This window comes from Amblyomma americanum, chromosome 1 (genome assembly GCF_052857255.1).
Source record: "Amblyomma americanum isolate KBUSLIRL-KWMA chromosome 1, ASM5285725v1, whole genome shotgun sequence".
Classification (NCBI taxonomy): domain Eukaryota; kingdom Metazoa; phylum Arthropoda; class Arachnida; order Ixodida; family Ixodidae; genus Amblyomma; species Amblyomma americanum.
The window spans coordinates 395,167,675-395,184,737 of NC_135497.1; the positions used below are offsets into that span (position 1 = coordinate 395,167,675).

At 49.2% G+C, this 17,063-nt stretch overlaps 1 protein-coding gene and 1 non-coding gene across 2 annotated transcripts in view; one reads left to right on the forward strand and one right to left on the reverse strand.

Annotated features, from left to right (window-relative positions):
* The window catches only part of LOC144115729 (band 7 protein AGAP004871-like), a 410,957-nt gene that overhangs the window by 258,304 nt on the left and 135,590 nt on the right, over positions 1-17,063 (forward strand). The window lies entirely within an intron of this gene.
* LOC144116569 (U1 spliceosomal RNA) lies at positions 10,908-11,069 on the reverse strand. The gene has a single exon (XR_013311900.1). It is a non-coding gene; the product is annotated as a U1 spliceosomal RNA (small nuclear RNA).

Sequence of the window (17,063 nt, forward strand, 5' to 3'; positions counted from 1 at the left end):
TCTAACTTCTGTCAACGCTGGTATTATTATGCCGCGAAACCATCGTTAAGGCCTTGAAATGCCCATTTCTTAACATTAGTGGCAGGGTTCGCTGAAGCACCCGGGATAAATTCTGGGTGTATTTCGTGCATGGCGTTTTTTTTCTCCCGCCGCCACGAGCCTCGGATGTCACTATCGTCACCACAGCATTGTTTCGGCGTTTCTCGGCGCAACTTCGCCTTAAAAACGCTTTGCTTTTCATTTCGTGAAGCCTCTTAAAGCATATAAACTGTCAACGGCATGGTACAAGTAGCGTCAGTATGAAAACGTATTATGAGTATTCAACAAATGTTTGCTCCGTAAGAGAAAGGGCAGGAAAATGCGATTCATGTCAACAAAAGAACAAAATGAACAAAGGTAAAGTGGGAGCCTCAGTCCGACGAAGAGCAGAACTTTTCTTGAAACGTTGGCTAGCGGGCTGAGGAAGTCAATTTGCTCGGGGAGCAGCGAGAGTGTGGTTGCGGCTTTTGTGAGACGCAGAAGATCCGTATCTGGAGAGACTCCTGTGTTGTAAGGTGACTACGTTCTTGAAGGCTGTTTGTGTTTCGCAACCTCTCATGTTCACTCTCTCCCCATTTGTGTATTGTTTTTCCATTCCCTTAATCGGTAGCAGGCCAGAGCTATGTTACACTGGCCAACATTTTTCCATCATTACTGGCATTAAACGTACCTCTTGCACCTGAGTGATCGAAAGAACAGAGCGCTAAAATTCAGCAATTTTTTTTTCGTTTGCAGCTGTTGTTCTCTGTCTTCGGCTACTTACTAAGGGTGTATACATCTGAAAGAGATATGTGGGACATATGTGCCCAACCAACGTTAACGACTGCGTTGGATTTTTTTGTTACAATTTCGGAATTGTTTTCACTGCTTAGCTGTGCCATTCAGTTTCCTGAATGAATAAGGCTCGATATAGTCATTTACTTGAAGCGAAATGTGACACCAGGCTTCTAGATGATGTCAGGACGGCGCGTAAAGAACAAGGACAAAAGAGGAACAAGAACCTGTGCCTCTTTTGTCCTTGTTCTTTTCGCGCCGTCCTGACATCAACTTGAAGCTATGCACCAACTAACCCAAACCAAAGTACTTCTTGACACCAGGCGTTTATGTTCGTTAAACCTGGTGTTTGCTTTCGACAAAAATTTACATTATGCGCCAAATATTTTGTAACACAGAGGCTCAGGTTCTCCGGTGTCTAATAAGTACTAATTTATGCCATACATTCTTTCAAAATAACTTAGACCACAGGTGAAGTTTTTCGGCGAATGACAGTAATACTTTTCCTTATCATCAAATGAGTTCCAGTGCCCGAGCAAATTTCTTAGGCTTGGGTTTAAGGCTTGTGCACTACGTCAAATTTCCTGTCGCTGCTTTCATTTTTCCGTCGCGAAAAAGTGCAATTTTAGAGCGGGAAGCTCACTACTGATATGAAATGGCAGAGCAAGTAAAACGTCCCGAGAATCCACTTATCGTTTCCGAGCGCCTTCCACATCATTGAAAGCATAAGCGCAGATCAAAGAGAATAAATCTCCTTAGCCACAAGCTCGAAAAGCAGAGAGGATCTTGTGGAAAAAAAAAAGGAATGAAGATGCCTGGAAGACCCATTGCGAGCTGTGCAGAGAAGGTTACGGGTATGCATGCTCCACAAGCAGCATCCGTTTGGATGGCTGAAAGAGCAGAAAAATGATTCGCAATTACCTCTCCCAGGGTTTACTTTAAAGAGTTTACACTGCGTAAGACTGCCTGCGTAAGTTTATAATTTATTTCAGTTAGGGAAAAAACGTAGTACGGCCTTAACTGAGACGAACCGCGATGCCGCTCAGGAGCTGCTTTCGGAAAATTTGCTGCTGATCGTTGATCAGCTCACAGTCACCCTAAATAAGAGGAACATTCATCGCCTGGCCTTCTATCAGTGTGGTTGCTTTATAGCGAGGAAACCTACCAAAAATATGATGCTAACGGGTGCACGTGTGGATACTGAACAACGGGACCGTCTGCCCATGTGTGGACTCCAGAGCTTAGTGGTTACGACAGTCATAAGCTCAGCCCACGACCTCTTACTAATGTTCTCCGGCGCACAAATATATTCATCATACAAAAAAGGACGTCTTGTTTGCCCTGAACATAAATTGAGCCGAAGAAAACTCTGAGCGAGCCTTTTTTTTAATTTCTCAAAGCACGTATCCGAATTTCGGTCCGCCCAATTAATCCTGAGTTTCCCGGTGAAACCTTCGAACTTACGCCGTTGCTGCCTATTGGCCGCAGACAAGCGCTTTTCTAGTCGTTCCTTCCGTACCTCGTGTTCCTTTTGCGCTGTGAAGTAGCTACTCTCCTATTCGATCGTACCGAGCATCCTTTATTGGTCACCGCCCAGAAAAACTTCGCGGCATCAGTAGGCGCATTGGCAACACGCTACTTCTCTGTTGTCAAATACTGCTGAATGTTGCCCATGCGTCCGCTACTACGCACTCGGTGAATGCGAAACAGCCCTATTTTCGCCTCTTCTCTATTCAAGTACCTCCTGCGTCTGAATGTTGTTGTTGATGCTTTACTGACATGGCACATACCCGCGACAGGGAATTAGCCAGAATGTTCGCCTTTGTTTATGTTCTGCGTCTTCTTTGTCTACTTCTGCATCTTCTACTAATTCTCTTTGTTATGCAAGTTCTCCTTGCGAAAATATAGGCCAGTGTGATTTCGTACATACGAGAAGATCCCAGGCGCAATTTCCCGCTTTTAAGAAAAGTTAAATCTCCGGTACGAAGTAGCTCTTTCTAGTTTCGCTCGCACGATATGCTAATCATCAAGCCTCGACGCCTCAAGACAAGACGCGCAAGCAATACACTATATTTTGTGTTTTATATCAGAGCATACAGGTACTAGTGCATTGCTGCCTCCAATAAAGTTTAATGAAGTGGGAATTCACATCCCATAGGATTCACATCCTATGGCGGCATTGGTTTGTGTCATGCTCCATCTTCGTCGTCATTTATGGTTTAGGGGGGTTTAACGTCCCAAAGCGACTCAGGCTATGAAGGACGCCGTAGTGGAGGGCTCCGGAAATTTCAACCACCTGGGGTTCTTTTACGTGCACCGACATCACACGGCACACGGGCCTCTAGAATTTCGCCTCCATCGAAATTCGACCGCCGCGGCCGGGATCGAACCCGCATCTTTCGGGCCAGCAGCCGAGCGCCATAACCACTCAGCCACCGCTGCGGCCGTCGTTATTTCCATCAACAAAAAACAGTAACCAAGTGTAAAGAGTGAAGCCGAATCAATGAGGGGGCCTTTTTGTAGCACTTGCAGCTATGATCTCTGTGACCTTCATGAATATAAGGCTCCAAAAATTATGCTGTTTTTTTTTTGTCCTCATTTGAGGTCGCCAGGACCGGAAAGGGTTAATGTCAAAATAACCTGGCAAACTATAAACTTTAAAAGTTATGTGTGTTGTAATTATTTTGTGCTCGCGCCCGTTTTCTCTCCGCGAGCGAATAAAACAATCGACAGTTAATGAATTGGTTAATGTGCGCACCTGAACCGAAATCTCTCTCTCTTTTAGAGAAATTGGTGGTTTAAACGCACGTTATGAGCAACGTTCTTTTTACCACGTAGCGTGGACGTTATCTTTCCGCCAAAAAGTTTAAGACCCGGCATTCAGTGAGGAAGGTCTAAAAGACGCTATCAGTACTATCTCGACACTCTACCAGAACCAAATCCGCAGTGTGCTTTCTAATCAGTACGCGCACTGGTCTAGGTCGATTTAAAGCCGACAACACAAGAAGAGGCCGCAGATGCTACAAAAGCAAAATGGCGTCTTACAAAATCTGGGCCATGTTTGTTCGCTTTGCTAGAATGCTGAGCAACAAGCGCTTTGTCCACATGGTTACTTGAGCTTGAATCAATAATTTATCGAAAACAACACAAAAAAGTATAGTCAAAGAAACTCCAAGACTTTCAGCCCTCCTCCGGGACAGCAAAGAAGTAACAGCGATATAGCTTAGAACTGGATCCTCCTACTTTTCCCTCTAAGCTCCTAGTGATGACGTGATCCATTCTTCCCACCACGAGACACACCACGTGGTGACATAACCACAACGTGCACATCATCATTATGCCCACCCTAGAGTCCACCCGGGTAATATTCCCATTGACCAGCAAGGCCTGTGAAGCAAGCCAAGCATCACTGGGATCCTGCTCCTGCATAAGGAGCCTGCGAGCGACCCATAGTGGACTTGAGCTTACGGCGCACAATCGCTGCATGCGGTTACCGCGTGCGCAGTGTGTTTGTGCCTACTATAGGGCGGCCAAGCGTGTGAACAGTACACGAACAGGCTGAGCAGCGCAGGTACACCGAGTCGTGTGCTTTGAGAATATATAGCAAGCACTGACTGCAGATCCTGCATCCTGAATTATGTTATGTAGCACGAATCGAGTCACAGTAATGACACTTGTCTACTGCTCCATGCTTGTTTCACACAGACCGCTCTTCTTTGCATGAAAAGTGCGGCTTAGCATTGACTGCTAGCTGGGCGACGATACGCATGCGCTCCCATATGAACATCGGAAATATGACGTGTTCCGGTAGCAGCAAGAAATGTATAGAGTCTTAAGCATTTCGATTTAATTGAATCCAAGTACGAACGCCACAGTGGATTGTCCGCAGTTAGGTGCCCAAGGAATATACAGGTTTTTGATCGTTGGCAGAACCTGAGTATGGAGTCGACAGCGCATGGAACGGACTCGGATGTAGATGAAACCGGGAACGAACAACGACGCAAGTGCGTGGCGCTGCGGCATTTCGCTAATGGGAAAGCGCTGTTTCTACTTTTTAACTCTTCCCACTGACGCGATTCAAGTCACCTTTTGTGACAAGCCATACTTATAATTAACTTTTGTTACGACTCAACGCTGTTACGATACGGGTTAGGCGAAACGTCGCGTTCATGGGAACTTTTGCAATGGAGTGCCGAATTTTAATTATAGTGTTTTTTTTGTGCATCTGCTCCAGGCGATTTTACTGCGCTGCTGGAAAACTGTATGAAAAAAAAATGAAAAATCGACCCGGTAGCCGGTCGTGCGAGACCTCATTAACGCTTTCCCCGAATATGAAATCCGACGCTGCAGCAACCACGTTGGCTAACGACGTCTCAGCGCCGCATTTCCACGGCTGCCTTCCCCCCCCCCCTCCTCCCGTCCTGTTCCCCTTCTCTGTGGATTTTAAGGCGCCGCTTAACCGCACACATAAGTCGACTCACGTGAAACGAAGGCACGGAACGGCCATTTTTAGAGGCCTGCGATTCTACGTTGACTCCCCCTTCCTTTTTACCTATTTGTTTAGGGCGGTGGCGGACCCGTCCCCAATCACGTATGCAGAAGTACAAAATGGACAGCTGAAAGCACCGCCGTCCGTCCACGACTCCTTGGCTGGCACGCTCGGGGCACAAACTTCTTGCATGGTTTTCTCGAGCACGCGGCATTCGTGAAGTATGCGGTCATTTGCGCGCGCGCGGCATTTGGCTCGGTTTTTTTCCTCTCAGCTGCTTTACCTCGGCCTTTAACTCGACCGCGATGCCTTCATCCAGCGTACGCTGCGCCCCCGTGTGCCTATTTTCACCCGAGTAACGTCTCACGTGGCGGTCGCAACACATTGCGGCGAGCGGGGGATGAAGCCTGCTTTAACCCTCGCGAGGCAGCCATTTCCCCGGCTTAACGTACTGCTCAAAGCGGTAGTTCGTATACAGGGCGATACTGCAATTTCTAAGCGTTCGCAAACCCACGCACCTCCGTAGAGGCGCAGTTTTGATGCATCAGAACTCCTGTACTGGATGAGCAGATGACGTTCGCGGCGTGCACTCTGGTGTGTGCAGGTTGGTTAGGGGATGGGCGTGTTCGCATTCGGTTAATACGAATGTGCCCGTTTGTGCGTGAGAACTCGGATTTCGCCCAAAGTGCACGCTTTGATTAAGTGCCCGTTAGTGGGATTGTACATACCCGGGAGCCTTCGCTTTGCCTGCAGTTGCAGGGCGTGTACTACATTCATAGTCAAGCTCAACTGTCATCTTCCGGCTTACCGAGCCATTGAGGTGAATGAATTTGCACCTGGTGCATGTCCTTGTGTCGCCTGACAAAGCTGAAAAAAACGCGTGAAATCAGGGAATACTGCGGAGTCACGAATATTGTCCTTTTTTCGTCACTTGCGAGCGCCCAGAAATGCGTGCAGTGGGCAGTAGGCACCATTCTGTGTAGATGTCAGAGAGCGTCCTTGCACAGCCTAGCGTGCGTCGTGTGAACGAATGACGGCAAACTGAGGAAACCGCATCGCGTTCGAAGCTCGTGGTGCATTGCACTTCACTCTGCGGCCTCGCTCAATGCATGTGCGCTGCTCCGGGCCTGTCTAGCTATTTGTTGCCGCTCTCCAGCAAGAACATCGAACAATGCGCGGCTCACGCTACAGCGCGCATCAGCATGGCGTCTCCATCGCCGCGCGTCTTTTCTCCGAGCCGCGCGGAGATTTGCTCTCTGCGAAACTAGGTTATTGCGAACGAGGGTTTGACGACGTCGCTTGCTTTTCCCCTTCGCTCCCATCTGTTCCCTCCACACTGCGCAGGCTTCTCCCCTCATCAAAGCGGCCAGCGATAATTGGGGTAGCGCAACTCGTCCCTTATTCGCCGGAGCACAAAGTTCCCGTCCTGACTTTTCGACGGGCCGCGTAAACGTGCAGGCGCGCGTGCCGTTGTTTGTGTCTGCGTGTCTGTGTGCTTGCGTCCATGCGGGCGCATCCTAAGAGAGGAGGATCCGATGAGAATAGCCACTGCAGCGCACTGGCAATGTGCGCGGTCATTAGCGTAAACTAGCTGCTCTTTCACCTCAACTTCTCTCCGGTGCCATTCTACAGAGCTTTTATTTTCTTTTCATTGTTCTCGTCGACGCCACCAACTACGCGCGCTACTACGTGTCTCGTGTATACGTAGTGCTCCGCCTCTTGTGTCTCAGCCCTTCCTCTGTCTTCTCTCTCTCTCTCTTCCCCTTTGTTTTTTCTCTTCTCCGCAGAGCTCGAGCCGCGCTCGCCGGCCCAGTGTTGAGACTCGCGTAATGGCAGCTGCAACGCATAAGGAACGACGGTCGCATTAGCTCTCGTCACCGAGCCGAGATTGCAGGCTGTCGCTAAAAGCGTCCGTGCGTCTGTGAGTGCGTGCGCCGGCGCGCGGCCGCTGCGCTGGCGCATCCCTGCGCACCCCCATCGCCCGGGCAGTTGCGTGCAGCGCGGTCGGGGCAGCGTCGTCCGCTGCAGTCGCTTCGATCGGCGATTCAGAGCGCGTTTGGGAGCTGCATGAGGTTCGCTGCTCCCAATGCTCTTCATCTCAATCGCCTCGTTTACTAAGCCTTGGTTGGTCTGAAGTTGTTTTACTGCGAAATCTGTGCAAAATTTGCCGGCCTTAGTGCTAACTGGAAGGCAAGTGTTCGGTCTCTTGCCGGATACGACGCTATACTTTCCCGCGCGATTCAGCCTGCGCGTCGCTGGTTTCTCCGTGAGTAGATTCGCTAGTGCTGCCCGGAATTGTGCGAGGTGTTTTTGAACCTTGCACTCGGTGTTTCGTTCGAGCGAAGTTGACGAGGAAAGCGGACGTCGGCGGCGAGAGCGTCGTCCTGATGATGGATTGCTCTCTTAAGCCGAAGGTGGTGCGGGTGCCGATGATGAAAGCCGTCTTTCTTATTTTCTTCTTTCGACACTGGCGGCCATCTCTTCGCTATCCAGGCACAGCAGCGACAGCGCATGTGGCAAATGGCTAGTTTCTTTCGTTTTTTTAGTGAGCAATGAACAGTATAATTAAGAAAGCAACAACAAGGTTACGCGGATACCTAGTAACGAATCTTACTCATACAAAGTAAATGAAGCGAACACTGTTGTTAACACTACCAAAAACAGCAGATAAAAGAGATAAGGGGATGGCAAGCTGGCCTCTTTTCGTTAAAAACCAATGTCCTCGATGTAGTGAAGCATAGCTAGAGTTAAGGTGATCCCAAACGCCCATTTCAATAACTGCAAACACTGCGTGACAGGGTTAAGGGCTTAAAAAGAAATTAGGCTTGTATCGCATACATACTTGCCTTGTTGTGGAAGTGTTATGTTTCTTTTTCTCTTCTCTTAAGTGGCGGGGGATATGTAAACGACACATGGAAATGGCTGATTTCGAAGAGCTTCGCCCTTGCGGCAATCTAAAATTCTTCACTGTGGCTTGATTTCAAAGCATGGCATTGCCTTGGCATGCACAAGCACTACCCGCTTACATTAACTCACCTTAGTCTACTTTATTAGCTTCTTTCAGGTGCAGTCCCTGGCTCCTTTTGCGCTGAGGGTTTTCGCCACTTCACGAAGAGACTGCAGTGTGCTCATGTATGATGTAGATTGCTCCCTTCGTACAAGTTTTGAGCCATACAAGCCTGCATATCTTTCCCCCTGCCGCTCGTGCAATCCAAGACAAAAAATTACGAGACGATCAGACAGCTGATGCAACAGTACGGCGAAAGTAGCTGCATTTACCCTCAGTGATTTCTTTGGTGTTTTTGCTCTACTTTATGCTTTTACTGTAGGCCGAGGAGGAGCACACACGACAGAATTTTTCTGGAGGTGAAGATGGGCGGAAGTGAGTCGGGGGTGACGGAGGTTAGGTGGTCTATGGGGGTGGTATGAGAACATGGCTGGAAGGTGGGGGCTTCTAGTGGGCTTTCACCACTGCGTCTTGGAAATTCATTTTGTCATCGCCTGCTCATTTCACTGTAGTGAGCGGAGGACTTCAGGAGGGTGCAGGAAGGTGCGTTGCTGGTGGGTGGCGTTTGTGGAAGCTGAGAGTAGGAACATAGCGTAGGAAGGTGAAGGACTTCATGAGGGTGTAGGAAGGTGCGTTGGTGGTGGGTGGCGCTTCGGGAAGCTGAAAGTAGGAACAGAGCGTTGGAAGGTGAAGGACTTCAGGAGTGTGCAGGAAGGTGCGGCGGTGGTGGGTGGCGTTTCTGGAAGCTGAAAGTAGGAACATAGCGTGGGAAGGGGAAGGACTTTAGGCGGGTACAGGAAGGTGCGGCGGTGGTGGATGGCGGTAGTGAAAGCTGAGAGTAGGAACATAGCCTGGCAAGGTGAAGGACTTCAAGAGGGCGCAGGAAGGTGTGTTAGTGGTGGGTGGCGCTTCTGGAAGCTGAGAGTAGGAACATAGCGTGGGAAGGTGAAGGACTTCAGGAGGGTGCAGGAAGGTGCGGCGGTGGCGGGTGGCGTTTGTGGAAGCTGAGAGTAGGAACATAGTGTGGGTAGGGGAAGGAATTTAAGAGGGTGCAGGAAGGTGCGGCGGTGGTGGATGGCGTTTGTGAAAGCTGAGAGTAGGAACATAGCGTGGGAAGGTGAAGGACTTTAGGAGGGCGTAGGAGGGTGCGGCGGTGAGGGGTGGCGTTTGTGGAAGCTGAGAGTAGGAACATAGCGTTGAAAGGTTTAGGACTTCAGGAGGGTGCAGGAAGGTGCGTTGGTGGTGGGTGGCGCTTCTGGAAGCTGAGAGTAAGAACATAGCGTGGGAAGGTGAAGGACTTCAGGAGGGTGGAGGAAGATGCGGCGGTGGTGGGTGGCGTTTGTGGAAGCTGAGAGTAGGAACATAGCGTGGGAAGGTGAAGGACTTCAGGAGAGTGGAGGAAGGTGCGGCGGTGGTGGGTGGCGTTTGTGGAAGCTGAGAGTAGGAACATAGCGTGGGAAGGTGAAGGACTTCAGGAGAGTGGAGGAAGGTGCGGCGGTGGTGGGTGGCGTTTGTGGAAGCTGAGAGTAGGAACATAGCGTGGGAAGGTGAAGGACTTCAGGAGGGTGCAGGAAGGTGCGTTGGTGGTGGGTGGCGCTTCTGGAAGCTGAGAGTAAGAACATAGCGTGGGAAGGTGAAGGACTTCAGGAGGGTGGAGGAAGATGCGGCGGTGGTGGGTGGCGTTTGTGGAAGCTGAGAGTAAGAACATAGCGTGGGAAGGTGAAGGACTTCAGGAGAGTGGAGGAAGGTGCGGCGGTGGTGGGTGGCGTTTGTGGAAGCTGAGAGTAGGAACATAGCGTGGGAAGGTGAAGGACTTCAGGAGGGTGCAGGAAGGTGCGGCGGTGGTGGATGGCGCTTCGGGAAGCTGAGAGTAGGAACATAGCGTTGAAAGGTTAAGGACCTCAGGAGGGTGCAGGAAGGTGCGTTGGTGGTGGGTGGCGCTTCTGGAAGCTGAGAGTAGGAACATAGCATGGGAAGGTGAAGGACTTCAGGAGGGTGCAGGAAGGTGCGGTGGTGGTGGGTGGAGTTTGTGGAAGCTGAGAGTAGGAACATAGCGTGGGAAGGAGGAGGACTTAAGGAGGGTGCAGGAGGGTGCGTTGGTGGTGGGTGGCGCGTCTGGAAACTGAGAGTAGGAACATAGCGTGGGAAGGTGAAGGACTTCAGGAGGGCGCAGGAAGGTGCGTTGGTGGTGCGTGGCGCTTCTGGAAGCTGAGAGTAGGAACATAGCGCAGGATGAAGAAAAATCGCTTCGAAAAAAAAACCGTTTTACACCTTTTGAAGGCCGCGTTGCCAAGTTTCGTAATTTCCATGAATAAATATATGTAAGAATTGTCGTGAACAGAAAACTGCAGTGCGAAAATTTCGCTGACCTGAGGAAAATTAATCAGCTAAAGTGAACATACTTAACTGTACTGGTGAGTTCAGAGCAGCGCGGCTCCAAATAGCGTTACAAAAGCATAGCCGGGCCTCATTTTCCTAGCTTACGGAAAATCCATTGTTTTCATCTCATTGATGCAAGCATGTCAGTATTAATTCTGTCAAAAAAGGATGCGGAAGGCCGATCCCGGAGGTAGTGCAATACCGGGCCAACCAGTGGCGGGAGAATTTTCGCGGACGCCGAACCCCACTACCAAAAATTGCATGTCCCATCTGCCCCAGTTAGAAGCAGTGGCGCGCTTCAGCTAACCTAAGTGCAATGGAAGGCCTCGGCACGAGGCCCCGACCTTTATGATCGTCGGTGACCCGACACCAGGTAAATGGCATAACATGTATTGCGTGCACAAAAGATGTAATTATGTACGGTCATGCGACGTAAAGCTTCCTTCTTCTGATAATAAAAGATACTGCTGGTTGGCAGAACTCTCATTCTCACTTAAGTTCAACAGGCGAACAAAGTGCGAAAACGTAATACGGACTCTTTAGATCTAAAAATAAAATTCTATCACACAACTTTTCGCTTAACTTCGAGGGTAGTTTTCTTAGACGCGTTAGGTCGTAAAATATTCTTAGGAGTAATTTTTGAGGAACATTTTGAATGGTCTGAATATGCAGTGATCCAAAGCTGTCGGCATTAAAAATAAGTATACAATGCTGCTATCAGTATAATGAAATAGTGTTTTGCTACTCACTCAATTCTTCATGCTGTGATTGTGGATTACCGGTATGGGGAGCCACAACACAAACGAACAAAAATATTTCGAACGAAAACAACAGATATATGCCCTGTTGGGAAAAGTTCCCATTGCTGAGAGCACGAGAGAGTACTTCTTAAAATGCAGCCTTATTTCTATTGAACAAATATACAAGAAAAATCCAGCTACGCAAGTTCACATATTTAATAAAACAAACAAACAAAAAATTGAACGCACATTATTAGCGCACTCTAGCTGTAGCTTACGGCATGTAAAACAGAACGCTTCGAAACTTCGCACCAACTACGGTTTTCAGAGAAGGACATACCTGATATGTAATTCGTCACACACACATCCGCAGATTATCAATTTCGCTCTGAAAAAGTAGTGGTCGATAGTTCGAGGAACGCATAGTAAGCTTACTGCTGAAACCTAAACACAGCGCTTTTCTTGTAGTTTTTCTCGCTCGAATGATGTTCTTTGCCTAAGCTTAAAAACAAGAGAACAAAGTATTTTCGCCGGTATAACTCGCTGCTCTATGTAACCGCACCCCTTATTGTGACCCCCTCAATAGCAAGGAAAAAACGTGTAACGCCCACACTTACCTGAATTAGGGAAGTACAGCCTTTTTCAAACGTTTTAATCCCAGGCAGTTTCCTTACGAGCCACGCCGTGTGGCTCGTAATGCATACCTAGCGTCCCAAATTTTCTGGAGGTAAAAACAAGGAGTACCTCTGGTTTGGCCTCTTCCAGTGGGTAGGACATCCAGGAATGCTACACAAGCCCCACCTCACGGCTTAGAAGCAAAACCCTTGGGCTATAAGCTTCTGACAAAGGCTGTACGTCTCGGCACTTTTTTTAACTGCGCCAAAAGTGATAGCATTTTCTTGTCGAAACAAATTTATTTCGAGAAAATCGCTGCCATGCTCAATTCACCATATTCAATATTCGCTCGCACTGCTGTCTTCCGTGACTTCTTCGCCGCTGTTAAAGATGTCATCATCTTCCATCGGCCTAGGCTGTAGCTAATTGCGCACTTCCTGAAGCTTTTGCCCACCTCATAGGCCGGGGTTGCCTCCCACGTATCAATGATCCATTGACGTAAGATCGCGTTATATTGCCTTTTATGAGTGATGTAGGGTTTTTTATTTATTAAATGTATTTATTGATACCTTAAATGCCCCTGTTTGGGTATGACATGAGGGGTGGTTCGTTACTGCCTGTCGATGATTTTTCCTGAACGCCTTGAAGTGCGCTGCTTTTGTATGGGTGCTGCGGTGATGGGTGATGGGAGGGACGAGGACTAACGGATATGGATTTGGCTCTACCTTTTGTGGGCCGCTCCTCAGCTAGACATCCATCAGTGAGGATAGGAACTGCGCGCGCAGTGTAGGACTTCGCGCATTGCCGTGAAGCCGACCTCCTCCCCACCCCGAATCTGCATGAAGCCCGCACCCCTAGCTACTTTCTGACCACGTCTTTGAAAAAATTCAGAGTGGTAGTATGCGTCAGAGAGCAAAAAGTAAATGCTTCGATGACTGTTAAAACAACGGTTTTTTCACTTCCCGGCAGCTAGACGATGACTGTACCATAAATTTTAATCTCAGACAAAATTGCTGCACAGGTCTAACCTTTCGCAAAATGTCGCCGCACTATATTTCTGCAGCCTTCAAGTGGCCCATTAATAGACAGCGCATTTTTTTAGTTGTCTGATTTCGCTCCTTCTTAACCTTAAAGCTCTCAAATTTTTTGGTGCCGTGAAAGCGTTCGCTTTACTTTTCATTCTGTCGAGTGTTGAAGGGCGAAAAATGCGGTCATTGCTGTCGCCAGTGTGGCGTTAAGAAGCGGTTTATTTTGCACAGATGGCGCAAAAGGCAAAATTGAGACAAAAATATAAACGAAGGCAGGCTTACTAAAGCTGAAAACACGAGAGAGCCGTAACAGGAAAAAAACTGAGACGCTATGCTAATACCAGCGGCCACAGTGAATCGGCGGCCCTGATGTCGTGCTTCCGAGAACAAGCACGAGGATTCGGCCATGGCCTCTTGTACATTTTGATTGAGGAGGAATGCCGTAAAGCCAAAAACGGCAGGCTTCTGCAATTTCGGTGCATGGTAAAGAGCCCCGCAAAAGCAGGTATGAATGGAAGTTGGCCCATAGCATCCCAATGGCTTTGACACCTAGAAATCTATGAAAAACCGCGGGCGCAAAGACCCTGGCGCTGCACTGCACTATCGCTCTGCTATTATTGGGAGTGGTGTGCGCTTGCAGTGTAGGCGAGAGGCGTGAGATGCACCCTCTCGAAGGATTGAAACGCAAGAGGAAATACAAAAACTTGACTACCTGTTTTCCACTCTGCTTCTGCTTTTGTTAATGGTCCTTAGACGCGTTGTGTGTCAACACAGTTGTGACTAGCTTGCTGGAGGTTCCAAGTGCAGAATAATGAAAACGGCGCGAGACAGCTGTGAAAGTGAATCAGCTTAACAGCAGTGCAACAACGAAAGAACCAACTTTTCTCGGGCCCTCGACGCGTATCATCGAAGTGAGAGACGCCCTGCATACGCTGCACAAGCAAGAGTTGAATGTACTATCGGGGACAAAAGACTCCAAGACGTGCCAAAAATAATTTAGCCGCTCAGGTGCCGCTTCCTGCTGCCACCACATTTGACTGCCGCACATAACAACACGTACCTTCCCACCTTTAACCTCCAGAAATGGGGCCTCATTCCACAGGCTAATAACAGAGCTTTTCACTTTGGTTGCCACTCGGTCGTCGTAGGGACTTTTGTCCCGGATAGTGCTTGTTTAATTCCACACTGTTAGTATGGCTGCGAAGTTATTCAGCTGCTCCCAAATTTTTAATGTTCTGCTTCTTCGATTGGCTCGAAGCCGAAAGTCAGCCACTGATGTTCACTTCGGGGAGTTTTCCCTCTTTCAGGCAACTGGAAAAGTAACATTTGGAGAAACAAAGCGAAATTGAAAGGAACAAGAACTGAAATTGTTTCACTTTTTTCAAACTGACAAAGTTTCAAACAGCCGCAGCAGAAAAGTGGCCAATTACGGGTATAAACAAGGCAATTTGTCAATTACGGCTTTGAACATCACAGAAGTCAACGGAATACGCGGCAGATATTCAGATATGCACTCTAAACAGAAAGGAGCAAAATGGAGTCAGCTTTCCTCGACTGCAATCCCTTTTATAAAAGTGAGTGTGCTCGACGACAGCTTGCTAGCTTTTTACCGCCATTTAGGCGTATTCGTGTTCAGAGTGCACGGATGCTAAGCCCTTAGCTTTTAAATACAAAGTACTGCGAAATCTTTGGGACACTACTATGCTGGGATTAACCGTTTCTATCGCAAAAAGTACGGTTGAGGTCGGTGCCGTTTATGAATCATCCATGTGGGTTCCAACTTGCACGCCTTTTCGCTATCACTCGCACAGTTTCATTTGTTTTCGACTGCTTTGCAGGCAGTTCTTCAACGCGCTGAAATAAGCGCTCGTGGTCGTCCCCGACCCTCTGCGTTATAAGAGCGTTAGCTCTTACTCATCACGTTTCGAGATTTCGTGGGGTCTGCTACCACCCTGCGATCACAGCGCCATCTGTGGCAGCAACTAGAAAACAGCACATCTCACATTGAGACTTCCAGCGCCGTCTACAATAGCACTTTAGAAAAATCACCTGCCGTGTGCCAACGATGACGTAAAGGTCCAATATTGTGGATAGAGGTGGAACTATGCGAGTATGACGTCAGGGGACGAAATAGCGGCATAGTTTCGGTTTCTCGAATTCAAGATGGCGGCCATTAAAATCGATTGTGCCCTCCTATTCCTTTCATTTCTGCTTTCCCCCCGTATGACGTCAGGGGACGAAATGGCGACATAGTTTCAATTTCTCGAATCGAAGATGGCGGCCATTAAAATTGGTTGTGCCCTTCCATCCCTTTCCCCCTCAAGAAATATTATGTAAATGATAGGAAAACTGTCTCGTTACGATACCGCTATATTTGTATACATTCGATCCGCTATATATACTCTGACAACAAGGGCACCCATGCGGGGACAGCAGTGTACCGAATTAGGTAGGCAAATAAAACCTTATGGGTTGTGCTACAGGGTTGTGGTATGGGAATAAAACCACATTTAAATAATAGGTAAGCATTCTATACATGCAATTACTAATTGAAGCGTTACCATATCGCACCGCAAGCCGAATCCTAGCCCCACCTTGACCCCCCAAAAGAAGCAAATTCCGTTTGGGAAGTATCTTGAGGGGGTATAATTCGACAACGGGTAGACGTGCATCGTAATTTCTCTGAGAGATTGCGCTAGGCGTCGATCGCACCGCTGGGTGGAAAAGTTATGCCACTTTTCCGAACAGCTCAGGGTTTTCTTCACTGGCCCCGCTCGATGCGGAAAGACATTCGTTTTACGCATGGCCAATAAAGCCAACGCTCGTTACTTCACCGTCTTCCAGACGGTGGCGGCCTTTTTTATGCGAAGCATATTAACGTAGGTTTCGGGCCTTCGCGCGACGCCCGGCGGTGGCCATCATTGACCCTGAAGTGGGGTCACGTGACATGACGTCACGTGATGACGTCACACAGGCTGCAAATGGGGCCTCATATCGCGCCGTCGGTCGCCTCCCGGCGGTGGCCACCATTGACCTTCAAGTGACCTTCAAGTAGGTCACGTGACATGACGTCACACCGGCTGCAGATGGGGCCTCATATCGCGCCATCGGTTGCCTCCCGGCGGTGGACACCATTGACCCTGAAGTGAGATCACATGATGTGACGTCACGTGATGACGTCACACCGGCTGCAGATGGGGCCTCATATCGCGCCGTCGGACGTCGCCCGGCGGAGGCCTCCACGCTTCGGTTCGCGCCGTCGCGCGCGACGCGGCGGCGGCGCCACCATCGCTGCATCACGTGATATGTGACGTCACGCCAGGGATGAAGCGCCGTGCGCCCGCCGTCGCGTCAGTCTCTGTGCCCGCAACCGCGCCAGCGTCTTTGCGCCGGGCGTGTATGCGGTCAAGATGCCTCCAAACGCTAAGGACGTTAATAATAGGAATGCAAAACGAAGGCTGCAGCGTGCTACAGAAACCGATGAAGAACGCCTAGCCAAGCGGCGCGCTCAATATGCGGCTCGACGACAACGCTCCGAGGGTGTAAGTGAAGTCTCAACCAGTGATTCAACTAGAGGAATCGGCGACTCCGTCAGCATTTCTACCTGTTCGGAGCACTGGAATGCCACTAAACGACAGAGACGTGCCATGGAAACCATCGAAGAGCGACAACAGCGATTCGAAAAGGAACGACTGAGACAGGAAGGGAGAAATGTTGCCAACCGACAGAAGCGTGCTTTCGAAACTCCCGAAGAACGAGAGCAGCGCCTCGAAAAGGAGCGGCCCAGACGAGAAACGGAGAAGGAAAATCGGAAGAGGCGACGCATCGAAGAGGCGGCCATGCGTCAGCTACAGCAACGACAAACCAGCGAGGAGATTGCCGAAGAGCGCCGCAGGGAGCACGCCACAAGAGTGGCCGAGTTTGATGCCGCAACACGTGAGTTTGCCAAGCGCTTCACCAACAATCCGTTTGGTTATGCATGTTCGGTGTGC